Source organism: Tasmannia lanceolata, unplaced genomic scaffold (assembly GCF_043159265.1).
Source record: "Tasmannia lanceolata isolate RefF3 unplaced genomic scaffold, GAP_Taslan_0.1 ptg000018l, whole genome shotgun sequence".
Classification (NCBI taxonomy): Eukaryota; Viridiplantae; Streptophyta; class Magnoliopsida; order Canellales; family Winteraceae; genus Tasmannia; species Tasmannia lanceolata.
In genome coordinates, this window is record NW_027518695.1 from 70,811,746 (window position 1) to 70,834,171 (window position 22,426).

Genomic DNA, 22,426 nt, shown 5'->3' on the forward strand with positions numbered 1-22,426 from the left:
AGAGAAACATGAAAAAAATAAATTAGAGAAAAAATGGTAAGAAAAGAATCTCAATGGAATTCAAATAAATGTAGATGAATTTCCACGATTACAAGAAAAATGGCTTATGAAATCTCTAGTTCTAGTTTTAAAATAGTAAATATCATAATGCAACCTCTGATCTCTTATTTTTCTGATGGATAGAGATTCAGATATCCCTATAATCTCTCCACCAAGTCTTTCTCATATTGATTTGAAGTCCCTCTTGATTATGGAACCTGCATTCCCTGATTGTAAAATTCTGAACTCCTCTTCCATCTAACGAATGTTGATCGAGTAATGTTTCCTACTTGGTAATTCTAGGATCCATTTTACCCAGAAAGAAATAATGACCTAGAAAAGATAACAATCTGTAAATAATCAATGAATGCGGAATCCATTTTTATTGTAGAACTCAGAGAAGTCAGAAAAAACGTAACAGACGAATGGATGGTGTCTGAGTTTTTTACCCATTGCAGAAGCAAATCAAATTTTTTACCATCCCTGGACAGGCTATCTCTTGTTGGGATCTGGTAGTCAGGATGACCACCTCTTTTTCTTCCTATGTTCCAGCTTCTTATATTCCAGGTTGTATCAATCTCCAATTCATGCAGATTGTTCGAGCTTCTGGGAAGGTCCATGTTTGAGTTTTAAAACAATGACTCTTGTTCATCTAGATAAAAGTTTCTATATCTTATGTTTTGGTTAAGAGATATTTATATCTATCTCTTTGATGGTTTCACAACCATCATATAACCGTGCATTCATGTTAGGATGAAACTTTCCCAAGGTTGCCATGTGTGACACCTCATACTGTCTAACACTGACAGATGTGTCCATGCCTAAATAGTGTAGCCTTTATATACTGAATCATGAATGATCAAGGTCTCCTTATTGGGCTCTTTCTGTCCACATTAAACAATTGGAAGCAGGTTTTGATGTGGATCCATAATATCCAGGCACAGTTAAGTCACCGATTTAGGTCTTCTTTTTTTTTTTTTTGGTAATTGAACTGATTTGGGTTTCTGTTGCAGAAATCAAGGGAAACCCCACATTTAGGTTTGTCTGTTGAAAATCGAGCTCCCATGTAATAATTACGTATTTGCTGATGTGGATTCCTTGTCCCCTCTTAAAGTAAGTCCTTCCAAAAGCAAAGAATTTTGGTTGAATTTTTTAGGAAATGATGCTCTCTTTCTTCTCTCCCTATATTAGTAATGACACCTCTACTTATTCTCCTAGGCTCTGTTTGGTTCGCTGGGAGAATAGTGGAAGTACTATTCAAGGAGGAGGTGACAAGGATGCTGGAGAAGAATAGAGGAAAAGTGGTAGTGTGTTTGGTTGGGCCTCAACTCATGTGGAAACTGTAGGGGTGTCATTACCAAAATAAATAGTAGAAGAGAGAAAGGGAAGAGAGAGAAAAAGAGAAAATGTAATGATTACACAAGACGAGAAATATTCCACTCTTCTACCTTCTAAAATCCACCAAAATGGAGTTTTTTCATTAGAAGGTTAGTAGTGGGGACAAGAATGTCACGTAGGCGCCACCTAGGAAAAAAGCTAATAATGAAGTCCTCTCCATGTCTTGGAGTAAAATGGAATTTGAGCTCAAATTTGGCAACCAAACAACATCTCACATTTCATATTTCGCGAAGTGTTGAGCCATCTTCCACGTTTTTTGCAACCAAATAGGGCCCTACTCTCCCAGAATATGGTGTGCAACCAAGCACTACTTACACTATTCTCCGAGGAATCTTTCTTCTTGAATAGAACAAATTCACTACCTACAGAACTGCCCTGAAATAGAAGAAAATCTAATGTATTGATTCTTAATACATGTAATCCGAAAAGATGAGAAAGCTCTTATAAAATTCCTGAGAAAAAAAGCACCAAAAGGCTTCAAAGTTTTCAATAAACAGTCAAAATATCAATCAACCAATAGACATTCTTATGTGAATCAACATACCTATGTCCAAAGAATGATAGAATAACTAAGCTGTAGCAGGCAACAAATTAGATGCTCAATTGTGCATTCTTGATAGAGTTTTAGTGTTGTGGATTTTCTTACACTTGCGATGAGATATTAACAAAGAGTAACAACCAGAATTTTATTGTTTGAATGGTTACATAGCCAAAAATTATTATCCTAATTTTACGTGTCTTCCTGTTGAGAAACTTTAGTTGGGGTTTCTTTCTGGTGATTTCTTTATGTATATTTTGTGCGTGTTTGGCGTATAGTTTAAAACACCGTTTGGCGTTTGAAACACCGTTTTGGGGCCAAACGGCCGTTTGGGAGTGTTTGGGTGCACAGCTACCGTTTGAAACGCCGTTTGAAATACCGTTTTGAAACCCTCAAAACGGCGTTTTGCAAACGGAGGGGGGAGGTCTGTTTGCAAAACGCCGTTTTGAACGGAGTTTTTGGGCTACGGGTTTTTACATGTTTGCCCTCACCAAAACCCTTTTTTACGTATATGCGTGCGATTTTATGCGTTACGTCAAATATAAAAAAAAGTTGGGACGTTAATATCATTCTTGATCACACAAATTTGTTAAATTGTTAATATTTAATTCAAAACAAGGGGTTGCTGATATCATTATATGATCTCTTAATTTTGATTTTTTAAAGACAAAAGAATTAAAAGAAACCCTAGTTTCTTACTTTCTTCATCTACTTTGCAAAGTTGCAAACCCTCTCACGCCTCATTGTCTCAGCGCCTCCACTCGTCCGTCAAATCCGGCCGTTGAGAAGAAGAAGGAGAAGAACCCCAAAGGTATAGTCATTTTTTTTTGGCAATGATGTTAAATTTTAATAGTGTTTGAATGAGATCCTAATGACCTTTTAATATTGGGCCTAATGAGACAGTAGTTGAGTTACATTGAAGCCAACCAAACAATGCCCTTTTTGGTCATTTTACCACTAAAACTCCGTTTCGGGGCATTTGCAACCAAACGCACAATACCTCCGTTTGCCGTTTAAAACGCCGTTTTGATCTGGCCAACCAAACATGAACATGCCGTTTGGCAAAACACCGTTTTGAACCAAAACACCGTTTTGCAAAACGGAGTTTTAAACGCTATTTCAAACGGTACGCCAAACACACCCTTTATGAGGAATGATGGAGGCAAGGGCCCTCTTTATGCAAGTGCTAAAGAAGGGCCCATGAATAGATCCACGTCATTAAGTGCAACCGAATTCGGTTTCTCAACCGACTTTAAAAATGACGTGGATCTATTCAAGGGCCCTTCTCCAACCCTTGCATTTATCATTCCTAATATATATATATATATATATATATATATATATATATATATATATATATATGAGCTTGAGGGCCCAAACACATGTGGGACCACATTGTTAGGATGATCCGAAGCATTCATTTGAAAGGCCCTTACATAGAAGGGTGTGTACAAAAAATCAGCTCCATAGGATCATCCTAACCCATCCAAAAGTGAAGGGCAAAATAGATAGACACTGTTTGCCACAAATCTGCCCATTTTTGCCCTCCGCTTTTGGAGGGGTTAGGATGATCCAATGGAGCTGATTTTTGGCACACACCCTATCTATGATTGGACTTTGCAAATGAATGGTTTGGATCACCACAAAAAATGTGGGACCCATGTGTTTGGGCCCTCAAGCTCATATAAGCTATATGAGCTTTAAACTCACAATCATTTTCCTCTCTCTCTCTCTCTATATATATATATATATATATATATATATATAGAGAGAGAGAGAGAGAGAGAGAAAGAGAGAGATTATATGATGCCCGATCAGGCATGCCCTTGTGAAAAAGGGCGGCCCTTGATATTTGATCCAACAGCAGCCCCTCAAAAAGATGAAAAAGGGGGCTGGTGTTGGATCAAATATCTAAGGTGGCCCCTTTTCCAAGGGCATGCCCGATCGGGCACAATATAAAAACTCTCTCTCTTTCTATACACACACTAGGCATGTTAATAACAGAACCCCCAAATCGAATTTCACACTATTTTAATTAGGTTTATTTGGGTTTGCCGCCACTTAAATCGGTTTTAATTTTGGTAATAGAGATATATCCCGCTAAGTCGGTCAAAATAAATCTAAAACGGGAGATCTCCTACTAGTTGGGTTTTAACTTCATCGGTAACTTCCATGAAACCTCCCTATTTCACCTATCCCCTTTTCACCGTAGTTACACCTCTCTCTCTCTCTCTCATGATTGTCACAACTCACAACCCTACAAAAAACCCCTGTCAGGTATGTGAAAGTAGCAGGCTCGTTTCTCTCAGATTTTGTTCACTGGGTATTTGTTATTTTACAAAATTATGCCCAGGTAATCCATGCAACGGCTAAAAAGATGAAACACTTTTCATAAACAGTCTCAGGATCAACAGTCTTCGACGTTACACGTACGATCCATACTGGGACCCACATTTTGTTGGGTAGGAATATTTCACTTCAGATGACAAGATCTGTGGTCTATATTGATATTATTACATGAGGCACGTGTACGGCGGAGATGAACGGATTGGAGATGATATTTTTCCCTGCCAGCAAAAGTGGGTGAATTTTTTTTTTTGATAACGAAGGGTGTCCCCACCCCCTTCGGGAGTAGGACTATTTCCCTACGGATGCGCGCAATCACCCGGAAACCACGCGCATCGGGTAAGCAAGGGGGGATTCGAACGCTCGTCACTGGGAGCAAACCCATGGCTTTACGCCAAAGAGCCGAATTTAGTGCTGAAGAAAAGCTTTATCGTTTTCCACGCGACAACGGTGCTTAAGAATTACGCATCACCACGTGTTTCTCTCTTATTAAAGATAAAGAAAAGGTCTGATTAATATCAGCCGTTGATTCATTATCACCACCTTGTTGGGAAACAAAAGCACAGCTGTTTCCAGCTGTGGATATCCACCTACTGAGAATTAATCCAACCGTCAATTTCTCATGGGAATTCAATAAATTAGGGCTGCATCTCTCTCACTCTCTCTCACCCTCTTCATTTTCTTCTGCTTCGAGTTTCTTTCTTAGATCTGTTACTTTGTTTGACGTTATTGTCTATTGTATGAGCAGATCTGTTTAGATCGCTTGCTGATCTACGTTCTGATAGTCGTTTTTTCTTTTTCTTTTTTGTTCCTTTTCTTTCCATTTGAAGAGATTTACCCCTCGAATCGATCTGAAGAAGCTAGGCCTGGTACGTTTGCTTGTTTCGCTTATTTGTTTGAAGGTTTCAGTTTTTTTGCCCTGTTATTTCTTGTTTGTGGGAATCCTGTATGATTTAAAGTCCCAGGTTTTGTTGCAAAGAAGTTTTTTTTAAAGCTTTTTACGCTGTTTTATCTGCTCTTTTCTTCGTTTGGTTGCTTGGTTTGCAGATCTGCGTCGCTTTAACCGTTTGTTTTGGTCTGTAGTCGAAGTGTGATCCAGATGATGAAGGCCTTTGGATCTTTCCGGATCAGGCGACAGATCCGTAGTTTTGGTTTCAGATTTATCAGAGGAGCAGTTCGTTTGCTTTTTATTTCATATCTTAGCGGGTGTGGTGAAGGATGGTGTAGATCGTGACGGATTGATGTCTGATTTGAATTTTAATGTAGATGGTAGGCGATGGATGGATTTGGTGGTGTGATTATCAATTGGAGTTGTAGATGAAGAAGGGTAATCTCTGCATACATGGAAGATTATGTGCCCTGACCTATGCCATGACAGGTGCGCTTGCATGGCAGGTCACAGTACCTTAATAAAATTTATCACTTTTCTGGTTATGGGAGGAGATCGCACGGGACATTCTCGCCCGGGATCTCTTCTCCCCGTGTCCTGCCCTGTTTTCGTTTTGTCTTTACCCCACGTCCTTCACACACGCTTTTTATATTTCAAGGAGACCAGATCGAAGAAACAGCAGCGGCAAATATGGTTGTTCCCCATGCCTTCAAATACAACTCATCATCTAAAAGGTACTTTACAAACTAAGAGTATACATGTCTTCAATTTTTCTCTAAAATTGATTGTGCATGGGTCAATCGCACACATTTCAGGCATGAAATCTGCTTTTAAGTATGGTTTAGGGTAATACTTGAACCTTTATTATCAAAAAATTCCACTGACATCTTTACGAGAAGAAAAGTTACCTAGGATTTTTTAGTAACCAAAAAAATTATTAACTGAAATAATTTCAGAGCTTTTCTCTTTAGAGTACAGAGTGAAGGGATTTCACAATTCAATGCCATAAAATTTTTTTTACAGACCACTTCCATCTAAAATCTTTTTTTTAATGCAGTGGAAAGTTTAATTACAATTATTCAAATTTTAATTGTCTGAAATAATTAAGAAGTTCTTAAAAATTATTTCAGTAAAATTGTGCATAATGGTTGTAATGTAAACAATTAGTGAAAATGGTTATCACGGTTAGGGAGAAGTGAAGTCTCAAGCATTTTTAATTCTTCTTTTCTTTAGAGAAATAGTTCTTCCAAGCATTTTCCTTTCTCCCCTTTTCTTCCTTTCTTCTCTCTATTTTATCTCTTTCTTTGACTTTTGTGAAGGTAAAAGTCAAAAAAGGGAGTTTGACCTGGATCAAAATTTTTTATTTTTGGTCCAGGTCAAACTCCCTTTTTTGACTTTTACCTTGATCAAAAATCAAGGGGAGAGTTTTTTCTCTCTCTACCCTTGTTGTTGGAAGGTCGCCCATCATATAAAAACTCCTATTTCTGTTTTTTCTTCTCTCGGTGGTGACTATGTATAGGAAAAGTTCCATTGAATAGTATAAAAACTCCTCTTTTTGTATGTATATAGTGTAGCTTTATTAAATTTTAGTAGATGTCTGTATCATATTTTATTTGTAAAATAAATGAATAATATGTATACACATATTTGAATAGTGAAGGATTTTTGAATAGTATAAAGGATTAATATTGTTTTATTATAAATTTTATTAATTTTTTATTCTTACTAATTTTGTCGGTAATTATTTTAATACTAAAATCGAACATTTTCTCGGTTATTTATCACAACCATTTTCTCGGTGATTTATTATAACTATTATTTATCACAGATGAAAATTTATGGTTGTAGTTTTGAGGTGTGTGCCGCTAGTGGTGGGATCTAATAGTGGCAAGACTCGCTGGTAGAGTGACTTGCTGTTGTTGGGAGTCACTAACAGGCTCTGCTTGTGAATAATAATAGTTGGTAGGTCGCATTGTGAATAGTAATTTGAATAGTGTTTGTCAATAATAAATTTAAATAGTATTTTATGTATAGTAATCTTGAATAGCATTTTTGAATAACATCTTATGTTTGTATATATTTTTTTTCTTTTATCGTCATTTTGGGGCGATTGCCTAATGGTAGGAAATCGTTCAATTCAACGTTTTGGATTCGAATCATGTTAGCCATTTATGTCAGATCTATTACTCTAAGAGGAATGAGCAATAGCCGCTAATTACTTACTTATGAGTAACTTAGTCACCAGTTGGTGGAAGAAGAGACTACAGAGAAGCTGGCTATGATTATAGAAAAATTGAAAGCTGTTCAGGGTAGGCAGAAGAGTTACGCTGGTCAGCGCCAGCGTATGGAGCTCGTTGCTAAACTTGATATCACCATTTACTATTCAAGTTTACTATTGACCTTTGCTAAAATTGAAATTTTGTTTTGAAAGTATCTCATAGGTTAGGTAATCATCGACTATTGCTCATGTTCCTTCGAATTACTTTAGGCATGAGATTATCTGGCATAAATGGTAATGACACAATTCGAATTTAAAACGTTCAGTTGAACGTTTTGCTGCTACTAATTCATCGACGTAAATGAAGATAAAAGAAAAATTATATTTATATACATATAATATGTTATTGAAAAATACCCTTCAAAGTACTATAAAAGAAATTTTTATTTAAATTTACTATTAACAGACAATATCCAAATTACTATTCATACTATTTGTAATAGGACCCACGAAGTATTATTTATCTGTAGGCCCACAAGCGAGTCCAACAGCCAGCCGGTCCCACCACTAGTGGGGCTCACAACTACCACAATAAATTTTAACCTGTCATTAATTAAAACCGTTGGATGTAATTTTCTAAATGGTGATTGTAACTGTTTTACTATTACAATAACAATCGATGAAATTTGATTGAATAAAAAAAAATAGAATATTTAATAATTAATTTTAGTCTTTTATATTATTCAAAAGTCTTCATTATTCAAATATGTAAACCTATACTATTCTTTTATTTATAAATAAAATAAATATAGTAACGACATCTGTCCAAATTTTGTAAAGCTATCACTATTTAGATATTATTAATTGTACTTTTTGTACAAATAGACACTGAGAGAAGAAAAATAGAGAATAAAATAGAGGAGAGGAAGAAAGAAAGAAAAGGGAAAGAGAACGAAAGGAGGGAAAAGACCTGGGAGAATAAATACACACCGATTGAAGAAGCAGAATAGAGAGAATAAATTAGGAAGAAGAGAGGAAGTTATAAAGAAAGTAGAGCGAAAAAGTGAAAAGAGAGAAAAAGGAGTAAAGGCTTTGGAGAACCACTTCTCTCTTTCTGTATACATCATTTTCATTAAATGTTTACATTATCACTATTATGCACAATTTTAAGTATGACCATGATATTGGTACGAGCAAGGTTTTAAATTTTGACTGAAAATTGAAATTTTGGTCAAAATTTTGTTTATCCTGAAATTTCGTCCAAAATTTGACTGATTCCAACCAAAAATTTTGAAATTGAAATTTTGGTCAAAATTTTTTTATTTATCCTGAAATTTCGTCCAAAATTTGACTGTTCAACCAAAAATTTTGATTTTTATAATTATTTTTTATTAACATTTTGAGATTTCACCCGCAATAAAGTTGGAGAAAAAATAGGCCTATATTTGGAGAAAAATAGGCGTGAATAGATTTCGTCTAATTTTGTCTGAAATTTCGGTTTCGGTAAGGACAGAAACGTATTCAAAGACCAAAATTTGAAACCTAGGGTACGATTATTATGTGTTAAGGACACAATACCCGTATGTGTGCTATAAGTTTAAGATTTGAAAAAATAGAATTTAAGTTCTAGATCCTAAAACTGGACAGAAAGAACACTGTTTGTAAGATATAAATTTTGGACACAAAAAGACATAAATTCCGGTTTCGGTAAGGACAGAAACGCATTCCTAAACCAAATTTGAAACCTAGGGTACGAGTATTATGTGTTAAGGATATCATACCCGTATATAAGTGTGCTATAAGTTTAAGATTTGAAAAAATATAATTTAAGATCTATCTATGCTGATCCTAAAACTGGACAGAAAGAACACTGTTTGTAAGATATAAATTTTGGACACAAAAAGACACTATATTGTTCCCAAAGTACACTATTTTTAGAACATAAGTTAGAGAGAAACGACACTTTCTTAGAATAGAAAGAATACTAGTTTGGAAATAAAGGATATTCCTTGAAAAGAAATTAATACTGTTTGATGATCCCAAATTAGACATTTTGGGACAAGAAAATTTTCAATATAACAATACCATATTCAACAGCCTTCTTAAGTTCCTTTACAATTATTATATCTATATTTTATGAGAAATATTAAATAGTAAATGTGCAAGATAAATGAATAGTAAATGATAAAGAAATAAATATTATTTCGTTGTTATTATTAGTATTATTTTATATTATTTTTATGAGAAAATGACCAAGAAAAAGGGCTTTGATATGACAATGACCTCTCAAGGGGAGAGAGTTGGAAATGACTAATATAAAGTCTTTAGGACGAGAATGCCCTCACTCTACGATTTCTCTTTCCCTCTCTCTCTCCCCCTATCAAATCAAATTACAGGCTATGATGATTACTTTCAGCTGTTAGATTTTTTTAATTTGAGAAACCCAAAGCACTTAACAGTATACACCCACCCACCTCTCTCTCTCTCTCTCCGGCAGTCTTCTCCGGCACTCTCTCTACCTCTCTCGCCGGTCCTCTCTCTCCCCGCCACCGGCACAAAAGATGGCAGTACCCCTCTCACTGTGACTTAATTGAGAAAGGGGAAAAGAAGAGGAAGGGGAAGGGACAGCTAAAAGATGGAAAAATGAGAGAAAGGGGAAAGGGTTTCAAGAAAAATGATGTGGGTAGGGTTTAGGAGAGAAATGTAGGGTTTAGGAAAGAAGAGGATCGAGGATGGAGGGAGGATGGATGGTGGATTTAGGGAAGAAAAAAACAAAAACAAATGAGGTTTTTGAGATGGAGGAGAAAAAGGGAGAAAGAAATTAAAATGAGTTCAACGAGTTGGTCCAGACATTATGCGCGCCTTGGCCGACTCTCGGAATTCCGAAAAAAAAATCAGAATTCCGACACAATTTTTTTTGCGTAATTTGGTTATTGCGGAATCCTGAGAATTCGGCAGAATTCCGCAGTAACATATTCATCTGTTGGGGTTCTGTTTATGGCTACTGCGGAATTCCGAAGCTTTTCTTGAAATTCCGGGTGCGGAATTTCGAGAAGTTCGTCGGAATTCCGCAGTAGAGTTTGGACGTTTTTTTTTTTTTTTTTCATTTTCCCCAACCTAGTCTTGGTTCAAAACTGATTATTGGCCACAAATTTACTTTAATAAGTTTGACTGAAGTAATTAACTTTCGGCTTACATTGGATCTAAAAATCTTAAACAATTTTTTAGAGTACAAACAATCATCCATGTATTTGATAAAATCCACATATAGAACAACAGAGATGTTTTCGTGTTGGAATGTGTACCACTTACATATCCATGTAAAGCCTATCTTATTTACAGCAGCATTTTCTGGTTGCTACAAAAAGACAAACCAATTACAATGTTGATATGAAAAATGATTTTTGGCATCTTCCCAGCCTTTACCCACATATAAACATTACAACGATATTGTTTCTTACAAGCCTACATTTGAAATGTAATTCAACCTCGCCATGTCGCATGTTCATCAACTCCTACAAGTTCAAAACCGTGCCACACCGCCCTTCTAAGAAATCCTCCAACAATTGTCCTCTCATCAGCTCTATATCTGCCTGACTGAACTCTGGCGGAACGTCACGTGCCAGGCAGTCCATCTCCTTAAGCACAAACAACCTCCAATCATTGCTACAAAACAACAACACATCATCGACCACGCTCTTCCACAATTAATTTAAACTTCCAAACTGAATAACTTAGAGGGGCAGCATCTCGACGTAGCATAAGACGCCTGCAAAACAAACCATTATTAGATATATACAACATTTTTAAAAATACAATGCTTAAAAGAATAACGGAGGCATTACCATGGTTTGATGAGATGATCACTAGGGGGAAAAGATGGAATCAAATCCACTAAATCAGATTTCGACCTGTTGAAACAGATGTGGTGAAAAAAAAGTTAACAACTGCTTTAAACCAACTGATTTCTCAAATATTAAGGGTTTAAACCAATGATTTCTCATAAATTATTGGTTTAAACCATTATTTTTCGAAACTTAGGGGCTGGTTTTCGAAAAAGGAGTTTAAACAAATGATTTGTCATAAATTATTGATTTAAACCATATATTATTCAAGATTTAGAGTTTAAACCAATAAGGTGTGAGAAATTATTGCTTTAAACCATATATTTTCGATTATATTGTATCTCAGGGCTTAAACCATAGATTTCTGCAAAATTATTAGGGCTTAAACCATAGATTTCTGAAAAATTATAGGTTTAAACCAAACGTTAGGTCATTAAACCATACATTTTTAAAAAATTATGGGTTTAAACCAAACTTCAGGGCTTTAAACCATAGATTTAGTAAACAATTAGGGGTTTAAACCAACCTTTACGGCTTTAAACCATAGATTTAGTAAAACATTATAGGTTTAAACCAACCTTTAGGGCTTTAAACAATAGATTTAGTAAAACATTAGGTGTTCAAACCAACCTTTAGGGCTTTAAACCATAGATTTAGTAAAACATTAGGAGTTCAAACCAACCTTTAGGGCTTTAAATCATAGATTTAGTAAAACATTAGGAGTTTAAACCAACCTTTAGGGCTTTAAACCATAGATTTAGTAAAAAATTAGGGGTTTAAACCAACCTTTAAGGCTTTAAACCATAAATTTAGTAAAACATTAGGGGTTTGAACGAACATTTAGGGGTTTAAACCATAAATTTAGTAAAAAATTAGGGGTTTAAACGAAAATTTAGGGGTTTAAACCATAGATTTAGTAAAAAATTAGGGGTTTAAACAAACCTTTAGTGCTTTAAACAATAGATTTAGTAAAAACTCAGGGGTTTAAACCCAACCTCTAGGGCTTTAAACCATAGATTTAGTAAATAATTAGGGGTTTAAACCAATATTTACGGCTTTATACCATAGTTTTAGTAAAATATTAGGGGTTTAAACCAACCTTCAGTGCTTTAAACCATAGATTTAGTAAAAAATTAGGGGTTTAAAGGAACATTTAGGGGTTTAAACCATAAATTTAGTAAAAAATTAGGAGTTTAAACCAACTTTTAGGGCTTTAAACTATAGATATAGTAAAAACTTAGGGGTTTAAACCAACCTTTAAGGCTTTAAACTATAGATTTAGTAAAACATTAAGGTTTAAACCAACCTTTAGAGCTTTAAACCAAAGATTTAGTAAATAATTAGGGGTTTAAACCAACCTTTAGGGCTTTAAACCATAAATTTAGTAAAAACTTAAGGGTTTAAACCAACCTTTAGGACTTTAAACCAACCTTTAGGGCTTTAAACCATAGATTTAGTAAAAAATTATGGGTTTAAACCAACCTTTAGGGCTTTAAAACATAGATTTAGTACAAAATTAGGGGTTTAAACCAACCTTTAGGGCTTTAAACCATAGATTTAGTAAAAAATTAGGGGTTAAAAATTAGGGGTTTTGAGAAAACTGATTTTCAAACTGATTTTTGTTTTCAAAACACCTAATTTTTGGTTTCCCTAAAATCCTAAAAATTTGGTTTTCCAAAAATTTTGTTTCCCTAAAATCCTAATTTTTGGTTTTCCTAATTTTTCAAAACCCTAAAATCCCAAGAAACAACTGAGAGGGAGAGAGTGCCAACCTATGAGAGAGTAAGAGCGACAGGGTGCCGTTGAGAGAGGGCCGTCGAGAGGTCGAGAGAGGGTGCCGTGCTGTCGACGGAGAGGGCCGGAGAGAGAGAGGGTACCGTCGAGAGAGAGGGCCGTCGAGAGGTCGAGAGAGGGTGCCGTGCCGTCGACGGAGAGTGCCGGAGAGAGAGAGTAAAGAGAGAAAGGCCGGAGAGAGAGGCCGGAGAGAAAGGCCGGTGATTGCGACAGAGAGAGAGAGAGAGTTGAAAATATCTTTGTGAAAATATCTTTTTACTCATTCCCAAAGAAAAAAATAAATTCAACTGAGGGGTACTTTGGTCTTAAAACACCCAAACAAGTCATTATCACTCTATATTAGTCATTTTCAAATCTCCCCTCTGGACACGTCATTATCATAATAAAGGCCTTTTTTTTTGTCATTTTCCCTATTTTTCTTAGTAAATATTTTATTCTTTATTTTATTTTTATTTTCATTGACGAAGCTAAACTAGTTAAGGGATTTCACAATTCAATGTCATAATTTTTTTTTTTACATAATAATAATTCTGACCACTTCCATCTAAAATCTTTTTTTAATGCAGTGGAAAGTTTAATTACAATTATTCAAATTTTAATTGTCTGAAATAATTAAGAAGTTCTTAAAAATTATTTCAGTAAAATTGTGCATAATGGTTATAATGTAAACACTTAGTGAAAATGGTTATCATGGTTAGGGAGAAGTGCATCTCTCAAGCATTTTTAATTCTTCTTTTCTTTTTCTCGTCTCTTTATAGAAATAGTTCTTCCAAGCATTTTCCTTTCTCTTTTTCTTCCTTTCTTCTCTCTATTTTACTATCTCTTTCTTTGACTTTTGTGAAGGTAAAAGTCAAAAAAGGGTGTTTGACCTGGATCAAAAAAAGGTCGCGCCCATAATATAAAAACTCCTATTTCTGTATTTTCTTCTCTCGCTGGTGACTATTTATAGGAAAAGTTTCACTGAATAGTAAAAAAACTCCTCTTTTTGTATGTAAATAGTGATTGCTTTATAAAATTTTAGTCGGTTTAGTCGGTTTTGGGAATTAGGATTCGAAAAGATAGGATTATATATAGAATTGACTATACCGTTAGTCGTTGGTTAATATAGAACTTATGTGCTATTTATGACTTCTGTGATACTTCTGGATATAAATGCTTTTAAATATGAGTTATAATTTAAATTACTAATGTGATTCTATGATATGAAGAGAGAAGACTTTTGTGAAGGTAAAAGTCAAAAAAGGGTGTTTGACCTGGATCAAAAAAAGGTCGCGCCCATAATATAAAAACTCATATTTCTGTATTTTCTTCTCTCGGTGGTGAGTATTTATAGGAAAAGTTTCACTGAATAGTATAAAAACTCCTCTTTTTGTATGTAAATAGTGATAGCTTTATTAAATTTTAGTCGGTTTAGTCGGTTTTGGGAATTAGGATTCGAAAAGATAGGATTATATATAGACTTGACTATACCGTTAGTCGTTGGTTAATATAGAACTTATGTGCTATTTATGACTTCTGTGATACTTCTGTATATAAATGTTTTTAAATAGTGATACTTCTGTATATAAATGTTTTTAAATATGAGTTATAATTTAAATTACTAATGTGATACTATGATATGAAGAGAGAGATTGCTGAGTTTGTGTCTACATGCTTGGTTTACCAACAAGTTAAAGCAGAACGACAGCTACCAAAGGGAGCCTTACAACCACTAGAAGTGCCTAGATGGAAGTGGGATATGATAGCAATGGATTTCGTTACGGGACTTTCGAGGACTACGAAAGGAAATGATGCAATATGGGTCATCATTGATCGACTGACGAAGGTAGCTCATTTTATCCCAATACGAGAAAAATTTTCCTTAGATCAATTGGCGAAGCTCTACATCAAAGAAGTAGTCCGTTTACACGGCATACTAGCATCCATTGTGTCTGATCGTGACCCGTGCTTCACGCATTGGGGGACAAAGTTGAACTTCAGCACTGCCTTTCATCCTCAAACTGATGGTCAATGCGAACGGACAATTCAGACACTGGAGGATATGCTTAGAGCTTGCATAATAGACTTCCAAGGTAATTGGGACTAACACTTACCATTAGTTGAATTTTCTTATAATAACAGTTATCACTCTAGTATAGAGAGTGTAACCTATGAAGCTCTCTATGGTAAGAGGTGTAGAACACCGACGTGTTGGGATGAGGTCGGAGAAAGAAAACTTCTAGGCCTCGAGTTAGGACAAGAAATTACTGACAAAGTACGTATGATCTAACAACATATGAGGACGGCTCAAAGCAGACAGAAGAGCTACGTCGACAAGACCTGGAGTTTGCAGTGAGTGACCGTGTAATATTAAAAGTATCACCTTGGAAGGATGTGATAAGGTTCGGAAAGAAAGGGAAGCTCAGTCCCAGATATATTGGATCATACGAAATACTTGAACGAATTGGACCAGTAGCATACCGTGTAGCTTTGCCACCAGCCTTGTCACATGTTCACAATGTGTTTCACGTCTCACTTTTAAGGAAATACTTGGCGAACCCATCACATGTACTGCAAACAGAACCAATGCAGTTGGAACAAGATTTGTCTTATGAAGAACAACCAGTACAAATCCTTGATCGAAAGGATCAAATTCTTCGGACAAAAAGAATATCACTGGTGAAGATTCTGTGGAAGAGCCAAGCCACCGAGGAAGCAACATGGGAACCGGAGGAGGAGATGAAACAAAAGTATCCTCATCTATTTACTTCTTAAGGTATGTAAAATTTCGAGGACGAAATTTTTTTTAAGGGGGGTAGAATGTAATAATCGGTAAAATACATTTGTATATATATACAAATAAATATAAAAAAATGACCTCATAGGTGGGTAATCATCGGCCATTACTCATTTTTCCCCGAGTTAATCGGGCATGAGGACATCTGGCATAATGTGGCATACGCGATTCGAACCCAACACTGAGCTAGGATTGAACGGCTTCCTACCACTAAGCCACTGCCCTTGATGTCAACTAAAAAAGAGTAGATATTTACATATATTAAAAATTACATATAGTCACTATTCATAATTACTATTCACAATAGTCACTATGTAAGATTACTATGCAGAAATACTATGCAAGTTCACTATTGAGATGCACTATTTAAAAATAATATTCACAGTAGGACCCACCGAGTACTATTCACACACAGGTCCCACCAACAGTGGGTCCCACATCAGCGGGCCCCACACGGGTCCCACCAACAATGGGTTCCACATCAGCGGGCCCCACACAAGCGGGTCCTACTACCAGCGGGCCCTACCACAAGCAGGACCCACAACAAGCAGGACCCACAAATAGCGGGTCCTGCCACAACCACTATCGTTAATTAATAGTGAAATAAGATTAATTATTATTTTTAATCTTATTTTTAAGAGAGTAGTTGAAGACGATAGGTGAAATAATACTTAAATAAGATTAATTATTATTTTTAAGAGAATAGTTGAAGATGTTAGGTGAAATAATAATTAAATAAGATTAATTATTATTTTTAAGAGAGTAGTTGAAGACGGTAGGTGAAAATATATCTATAAATAGAGGAAGAGAAGAAGAAGAAAAAAAAAAGTAAAGAGAGAAGGAAAAATAGAGGAGAAGGAAAAGGAAATCCACTTCATAACTACCAAGTAAGTCTTTCATATAGATAGTCAAAATATTTATTTAATATATATAATTAAAGTATTTATTTCCTATAGATAGTTAAAGTATTTATTAATCTTGTTGGTTCTACCACCTATGTAAATATCAGGATAAAGCATGCATAAGAGGCGATAACTCGTTATAGATTATGCAAGTTTTATCATCTTATTTGAACGGTGAAATGCTAGAACTTGCATAATCTATAACGAGTTATCGTCTCTTATGCATGCTTTATCCTGATATTTACATAGGTGGTAGAACCAACCACATTAATAAATATTTTAACTATATATATGAAATAAATACTTTAACTATTTATATGAAATAAATATTTTAAGTATTTATATGAAAGACTTACCTTGTTAGTGATGAAGTAGATTTTCTTTTCCTTCTCCTCTCTCTCTCATTTTCCTTCTCTCTCTTTACTTTTTTTTCTTCTTCTTTTCTTCCTCTATTTATAGATATATTTTCATTTACCGTCTTCAACTACTCTCTTAAAAATAATAATTAATCTTATTTAATTATTATTTTACCTATCATCTTCAACTACTCTCTTAAAAATAATAATTAATCTTATTTAAGTATTATTTCACCTACCGTCTTCAACTACTCTCTTAAAAATAAGATTAAAAATAATAATTAATCTTATTTAACTATTAATTAATGATAGTTGTTGTGGCGTGACCCGCTATTTGTGGGTCCTGCTTGTTGTGGGTCATGCTTGTTGTAAGACTCACTGTTGGTGGGACCCTTGTGTGAATAATACTCGGTGGGTCCTACAGTGAATACTATTTTTAAATAGTGCGTCTAAATAGTGAACTTGCATAGTATTTCTGCATAGTAATCTTGCATAGTGACTATTGTGAATAGTTAGTGAAGGCTTTTTGAATAGTATAAAAGATTAATATTGTTTTATTATAAATTTTATTAATTTTTTATTCTAACTAATTTTGTCGGTAATTATTTTAATACTAAAATCGAACAGTGTCCTCAGTTATTTATCACAACCAGTCTTCTCGGTGATTTATTATAACTATTATTTATCACAGATGAAAATTTATGGTTGTAGTTTTGAGGTGTGTGCCGCTAGTGGTGGGATCTAGTAGTGGCAAGACTCGCTGGTAGTGTGACTTGCTGTTGTTGGGAGTCACTTGTTTGCTCTGCTTGTGAATAATAATACTTGGTGGGTTGCACTGTGAATAGTAATTTGGATAGTGTTTGTCAATAATAAATTTAAATAGTATTTTATACATAGTAATCTTGAATGGCATTTTTGAATAACATCTTATGTATGTATATATATTTTTTCTTTTATCATCATTGTGGGGCGATTGCCTAATGGTAAGAAACCGTTCAATTCAACGTTTTAGATTCGAATCATGTCAGCCATTTATGTCAGATCTATTACTCTAAGAGGAATATGAGCAATAGCCGCTAATTACCTACCTATGAGTAACTTAGTCACCACTTGGTGGAAGAGACTACAGAGAAGCTGGCTATGATTATAGAAAAATTGAAAGCTGCTCAGAGTAAGCAGAAGAGTTACGCTGGTCAGCGCAGCGTATGGAGCTCGAGTTGGAGTTACCTCCAAACCTTCAACGAATATCTAATCTCTCCCTTCAAAATAGTGATGCAGTTTTTGTGAAGATCTCTCTCTATTGCTTCATTAGGCTGATTCAGAGCTTTAGCTCATGAGTTGGAGTTACCTCCAAATCTTGAACGGATACATAATGTGTTCTATGTTTCCATGCTCTGCCTCTATCATCTTGACCCTTCCCATGTGCTTGAGGAGGACGTAGTAGAACGTCAAGGTGATTGGTCATTTTTTGAAGGACCCGTGAGCATTTTGGAGCGCAAGGAAAAAGTTTTGAAGAAAAAACAGGATTCCATTAATCAAGGTATTTTGGCATCATCATGATGTCGAAGATGCTACTTGGGAATGAGAATTTGAAATTATGGAGAAGTTTTTAGTTATTTAGTGGTATTTTTTTTTGTTGACTAGTTATTCATGGTTTAAATATAACTGTGTATTTTTTACCTAATTTTGTTTTGATAAAGATGAATTTCGGGGACAAAATTCTTGTAAGGTGAGTAGTATGTAATATCCTGTAAAAAATAGTTATTCATAAAAACTATTCACACTTGATATCACCATTTACTATTCAAGTTTACTATTGACGGTTGCTAAAATTGAAATTTTGTTTTGAAAGTATCATAGGTTGCGTAATCATCGACTATTGCTCATGTTCCTCCGAATTACTTTAGGCATGAGATTATCTGGCATAAATGGGAATGACACAATTTGAATTTAAAACCTTCAGTTGAACGGTTTGCTGCTACTAGTTCATCGACGTAAATGATGATAAAAGAAAAATTATATTTATATACATATAATATGTTATTGAAAAATACTATTCAAGATTACTATGAAAGAAAAATTTTATTTAAATTTACTATTAACAGACAATATCCAAATTACTATTCATATTTACTATTTGTAATAGAACCCACGAAGTATTATTTAACTGTAGGCCCACAAGCGAGTCCAACAGCCAGCCGGTCCCACCACTAGCAGAGCCGGACTGACTGGCCGGACTCCTTCGCCGGTGCCGCGATCCTTCTCCGTGCGCGGGGTCTCTCCTGCTACCATGCTTTTGTACGGGAGGAGATCGTGACCGGTGATGTAAGCGAGGCTCGGGGCGCACATGCTTGTCCCGGGAGAGGTGGTCTCGTCTTGTGGAGTGACGAGTCTGTTCCCGGGGCAAGGGCGTGTGCTCTCTGCGGGAGCTTCCCCTCCTCTGGGTGGGCTGAGAAGCCTCGACTGGGTGCTGCTAGAGTGCGGGGGCCAGATTCCTGAACTGCGGTCATTTCTTGGAAAAGGGCCCGCATCTCCCTTGGGGTCGGGGTAGGGTCTGAGCGGTCCGAGCGAGTCGGACTTTGCTCCCCGACCGCCCCGGCCTCTATCTGCGAGGCCAGTCGCTCGCTTCTTCCTTCGCGGGGGGCTGTAGCCCGGGTCGTCCGGGAGGTTGGCACATGCTTTCCGTTTTTCCCTACCATTGCTTGAGTGAGGTTCCGAACAGCTTTTGTTCCGGGGTCCCACGGATGGCGCCAAATCTGTTAGGTCTAAAATTGGTAACAGGTTATGGTAGGGCCGGAAGGGCTGATCTGGCAAGCCACAGCTGAAGAGCTAATGGAGTCCTGCACTGCACAAGGGCACAGACAAGGATACAAAGGGTCAGAAGACCAACCCGGAGTGGTGCTCCGGACGGGCGCTTCGACACTCAAGTCAGTATGAGCAGGAGTGCAGAGCAATGTCAGAGCAAAAAGCTTAGGGTTTTGATCTCAGATCCCTCACCTTAGCACAAGTGAAGGCTATTTATAGTGGTTCTGAGCCACCTGTCCAGGACAGGTGGTAGCCCCTGTATGGACTACCATACCTAGGAGGGGCAGGTGGAAGTCCCCGATTGGTCCAGGTGTCATACCTAGCAGGGACAGGTGGAAGTCCCCGATTGATCCAGGTGTCATACCTAGCAGGGACTGGTGTTGGCTTTGCAGTGGTCCCTGTGAGGGCCACGTGTCAACAGCCGATTGGTTGCAGATTTTGGACCCCATCATATATGATTATATTCCTTTGTCTTCCGGGGAGGTAGCACGAGATATTCATCTACCGAGTCCCCCACTTTTGACTAGCCATGTCTCTTTTATTGGGTTCCTCCATTGTTTTTTTCGTCTCTCAGCTTCAAGAAGTCAGAAGTCACTGGGCTTGGCACCACGGTGGGGGAGGTGTGGAAGATAGCTGGCTGTATTAATAACTTTCTCATTGTATGAACAGAATGGACCGGTCTCATTGTCTTGCCTGCAACAGATCGTGATAGGTGAGGCTTTGCCCGATAAGTCGCACTCTTATCATTCATGATACTTCCAAGGTTCTCAACCAATGAGTTAAGGTACTGTGTTTGTATTCGTTATATTTGCAAGCATTAGAGTTTTGTTTATCCATTTGGTTTTTTCTTTGTTCTATTTTCATATGTATTGCCTGAATATTTGTTTCCGGTGAGGTTTATTCTCATTAGCGAGCCGAGGAGCTAAGTTGCTATTTTATTTTCATATTTGTTTTTTTTTTTCCATTTTAGTTGTCTTTTGATGTAAGTTGCTATTTTATTTTCAATTTTTTTGGGGGTTTTGATGAAAGACTCTGTGATGTTGTTCTATGCTAGTGAAATCTGACTCTTTTTTTTCATTTTTATGCCTATTGAGTTTACCCTTCATTATTTCCCTAGTGTCACAGTATATAAGATTTGGGCAACCACCGTTTTGTTATGCAGCTTAGGAGTTTTATATGTGTGCCAGTCAGCCTTGCTATTGCGGAAAGATGGGTTAGATTGTTTTTCTTTTCCGGAAGGATGGGTTGTCACAACATAGTACTCTGTTGTTAACAGGTGTAAAATAATGGTGATAATTTTTTTCACCCACCCCTTGGGATTTTGCGCCCCCCCTTTTCATGTGATTTAATGTCAAAAAGCGTTAAAAGTCTACCACAATTCATGTGAAAAGATCTGTTGATCATCTTCTTAATTGAAGTATAATTTTTATAGATGATTGTATATAGGTGTGGAAGATCGGAATTCAGAGTTCCCTGGGCGAGGGAAGGGCCTTCTCTTTATTCAGAAATTGCTGGGTGATTTTCTCATTTGACCTTAGTGTATCTAGACACGACTCGTTACAGAGTCATAGGAATGTAAGGTGCAACCTATTATTCCTCAGGTTTTTGTTTTTAAAATTATAAATTGTTTGTTAAAAGTTCACTTTATTGGGTCTTTTTAGGTATTCTGATCTCTCTCAATATAGCTATTTGATAAAGCAGAATTTGGTTGCTTGTGGTTAAAGGATATTTAGATGAATGGCTGAGATTAAAAAGAAGCTATTTTGTTCAATGGCTGTGATTCAATGATTTATTTTTAAGTTAAATTAAATTAATGTGACTGCTTAGGTGAGATATGTGAAGAAACCTCGGTAGTTTATTCCACTTGTTTTGATTTAATTTTGTTCTACTTTAGCTTCCTCTTATATATAGGCTCAAGGTATATTTGGTCTTTTAGGGCCAGTTTCAATCGCCTGTACAAAGTGAGTCCCAGTGATTCACCCTGGGCTGGGAATAATTCCATGTTTCTTAATTGTAGCCTTTGCTAGAAAGGTAAGGTTCGGGCTTGAAACAACTTCATATACCCACTCTAACAACAAATTATTTCATGTTTGCTTATGAGAACAAATTATTTCATGTTTGCTTATGAGCTAAGTCCCTGCTTTTGTTGTGGAATATTAGAGTCCATTCAATACGTTCTCCAAATCCGTTAAAAACATGGCCTAGTTTTGGATTTGGGAACCGGACTGGTTAACTAGACGTAAAATTGACCCATACCAGATCCAAAACAAACTGGGCCTCAGCAACTTGATGTTTTAGAAGCTAGAAATGTTGTACCGAGCATCATTCACTATGTTCTTTTCTTTTCCATACCCTTTACGGGAACTGATATATATACTTGCCTCTTTTGATTGCTTGGGCCACCCAGCAGCACTGTATGTGGTAGTCAGCCTCATTGAATCCTTCTGATGTGAAGTACATCAGCCCCTCTGCAGTCATTGATACACGTCGGTTGGGTGTCCCAAGTAATCAAAAGGGGCG

General features: G+C 36.3%; 1 long non-coding RNA gene across 5 annotated transcripts; it reads left to right on the forward strand.

Moving 5' to 3' along the window:
• The first annotated feature begins 4,506 nt into the window (after window positions 1–4,506).
• LOC143852016 (uncharacterized) lies at window positions 4,507–21,730 on the forward strand. 5 transcript variants are annotated; one of them, XR_013236601.1, is made up of 4 exons: window positions 4,507–5,190; window positions 5,405–5,944; window positions 20,576–21,182; window positions 21,353–21,730. It is a non-coding gene; the product is annotated as an uncharacterized LOC143852016 (long non-coding RNA). The 5 variants fall into 5 exon arrangements; XR_013236602.1 differs by having other exon boundaries at window positions 4,684–5,190; window positions 20,576–20,690; window positions 21,069–21,730; XR_013236603.1 differs by having other exon boundaries at window positions 4,685–5,190; window positions 20,576–20,690.
• Window positions 21,731–22,426: the final 696 nt, after the last annotated feature.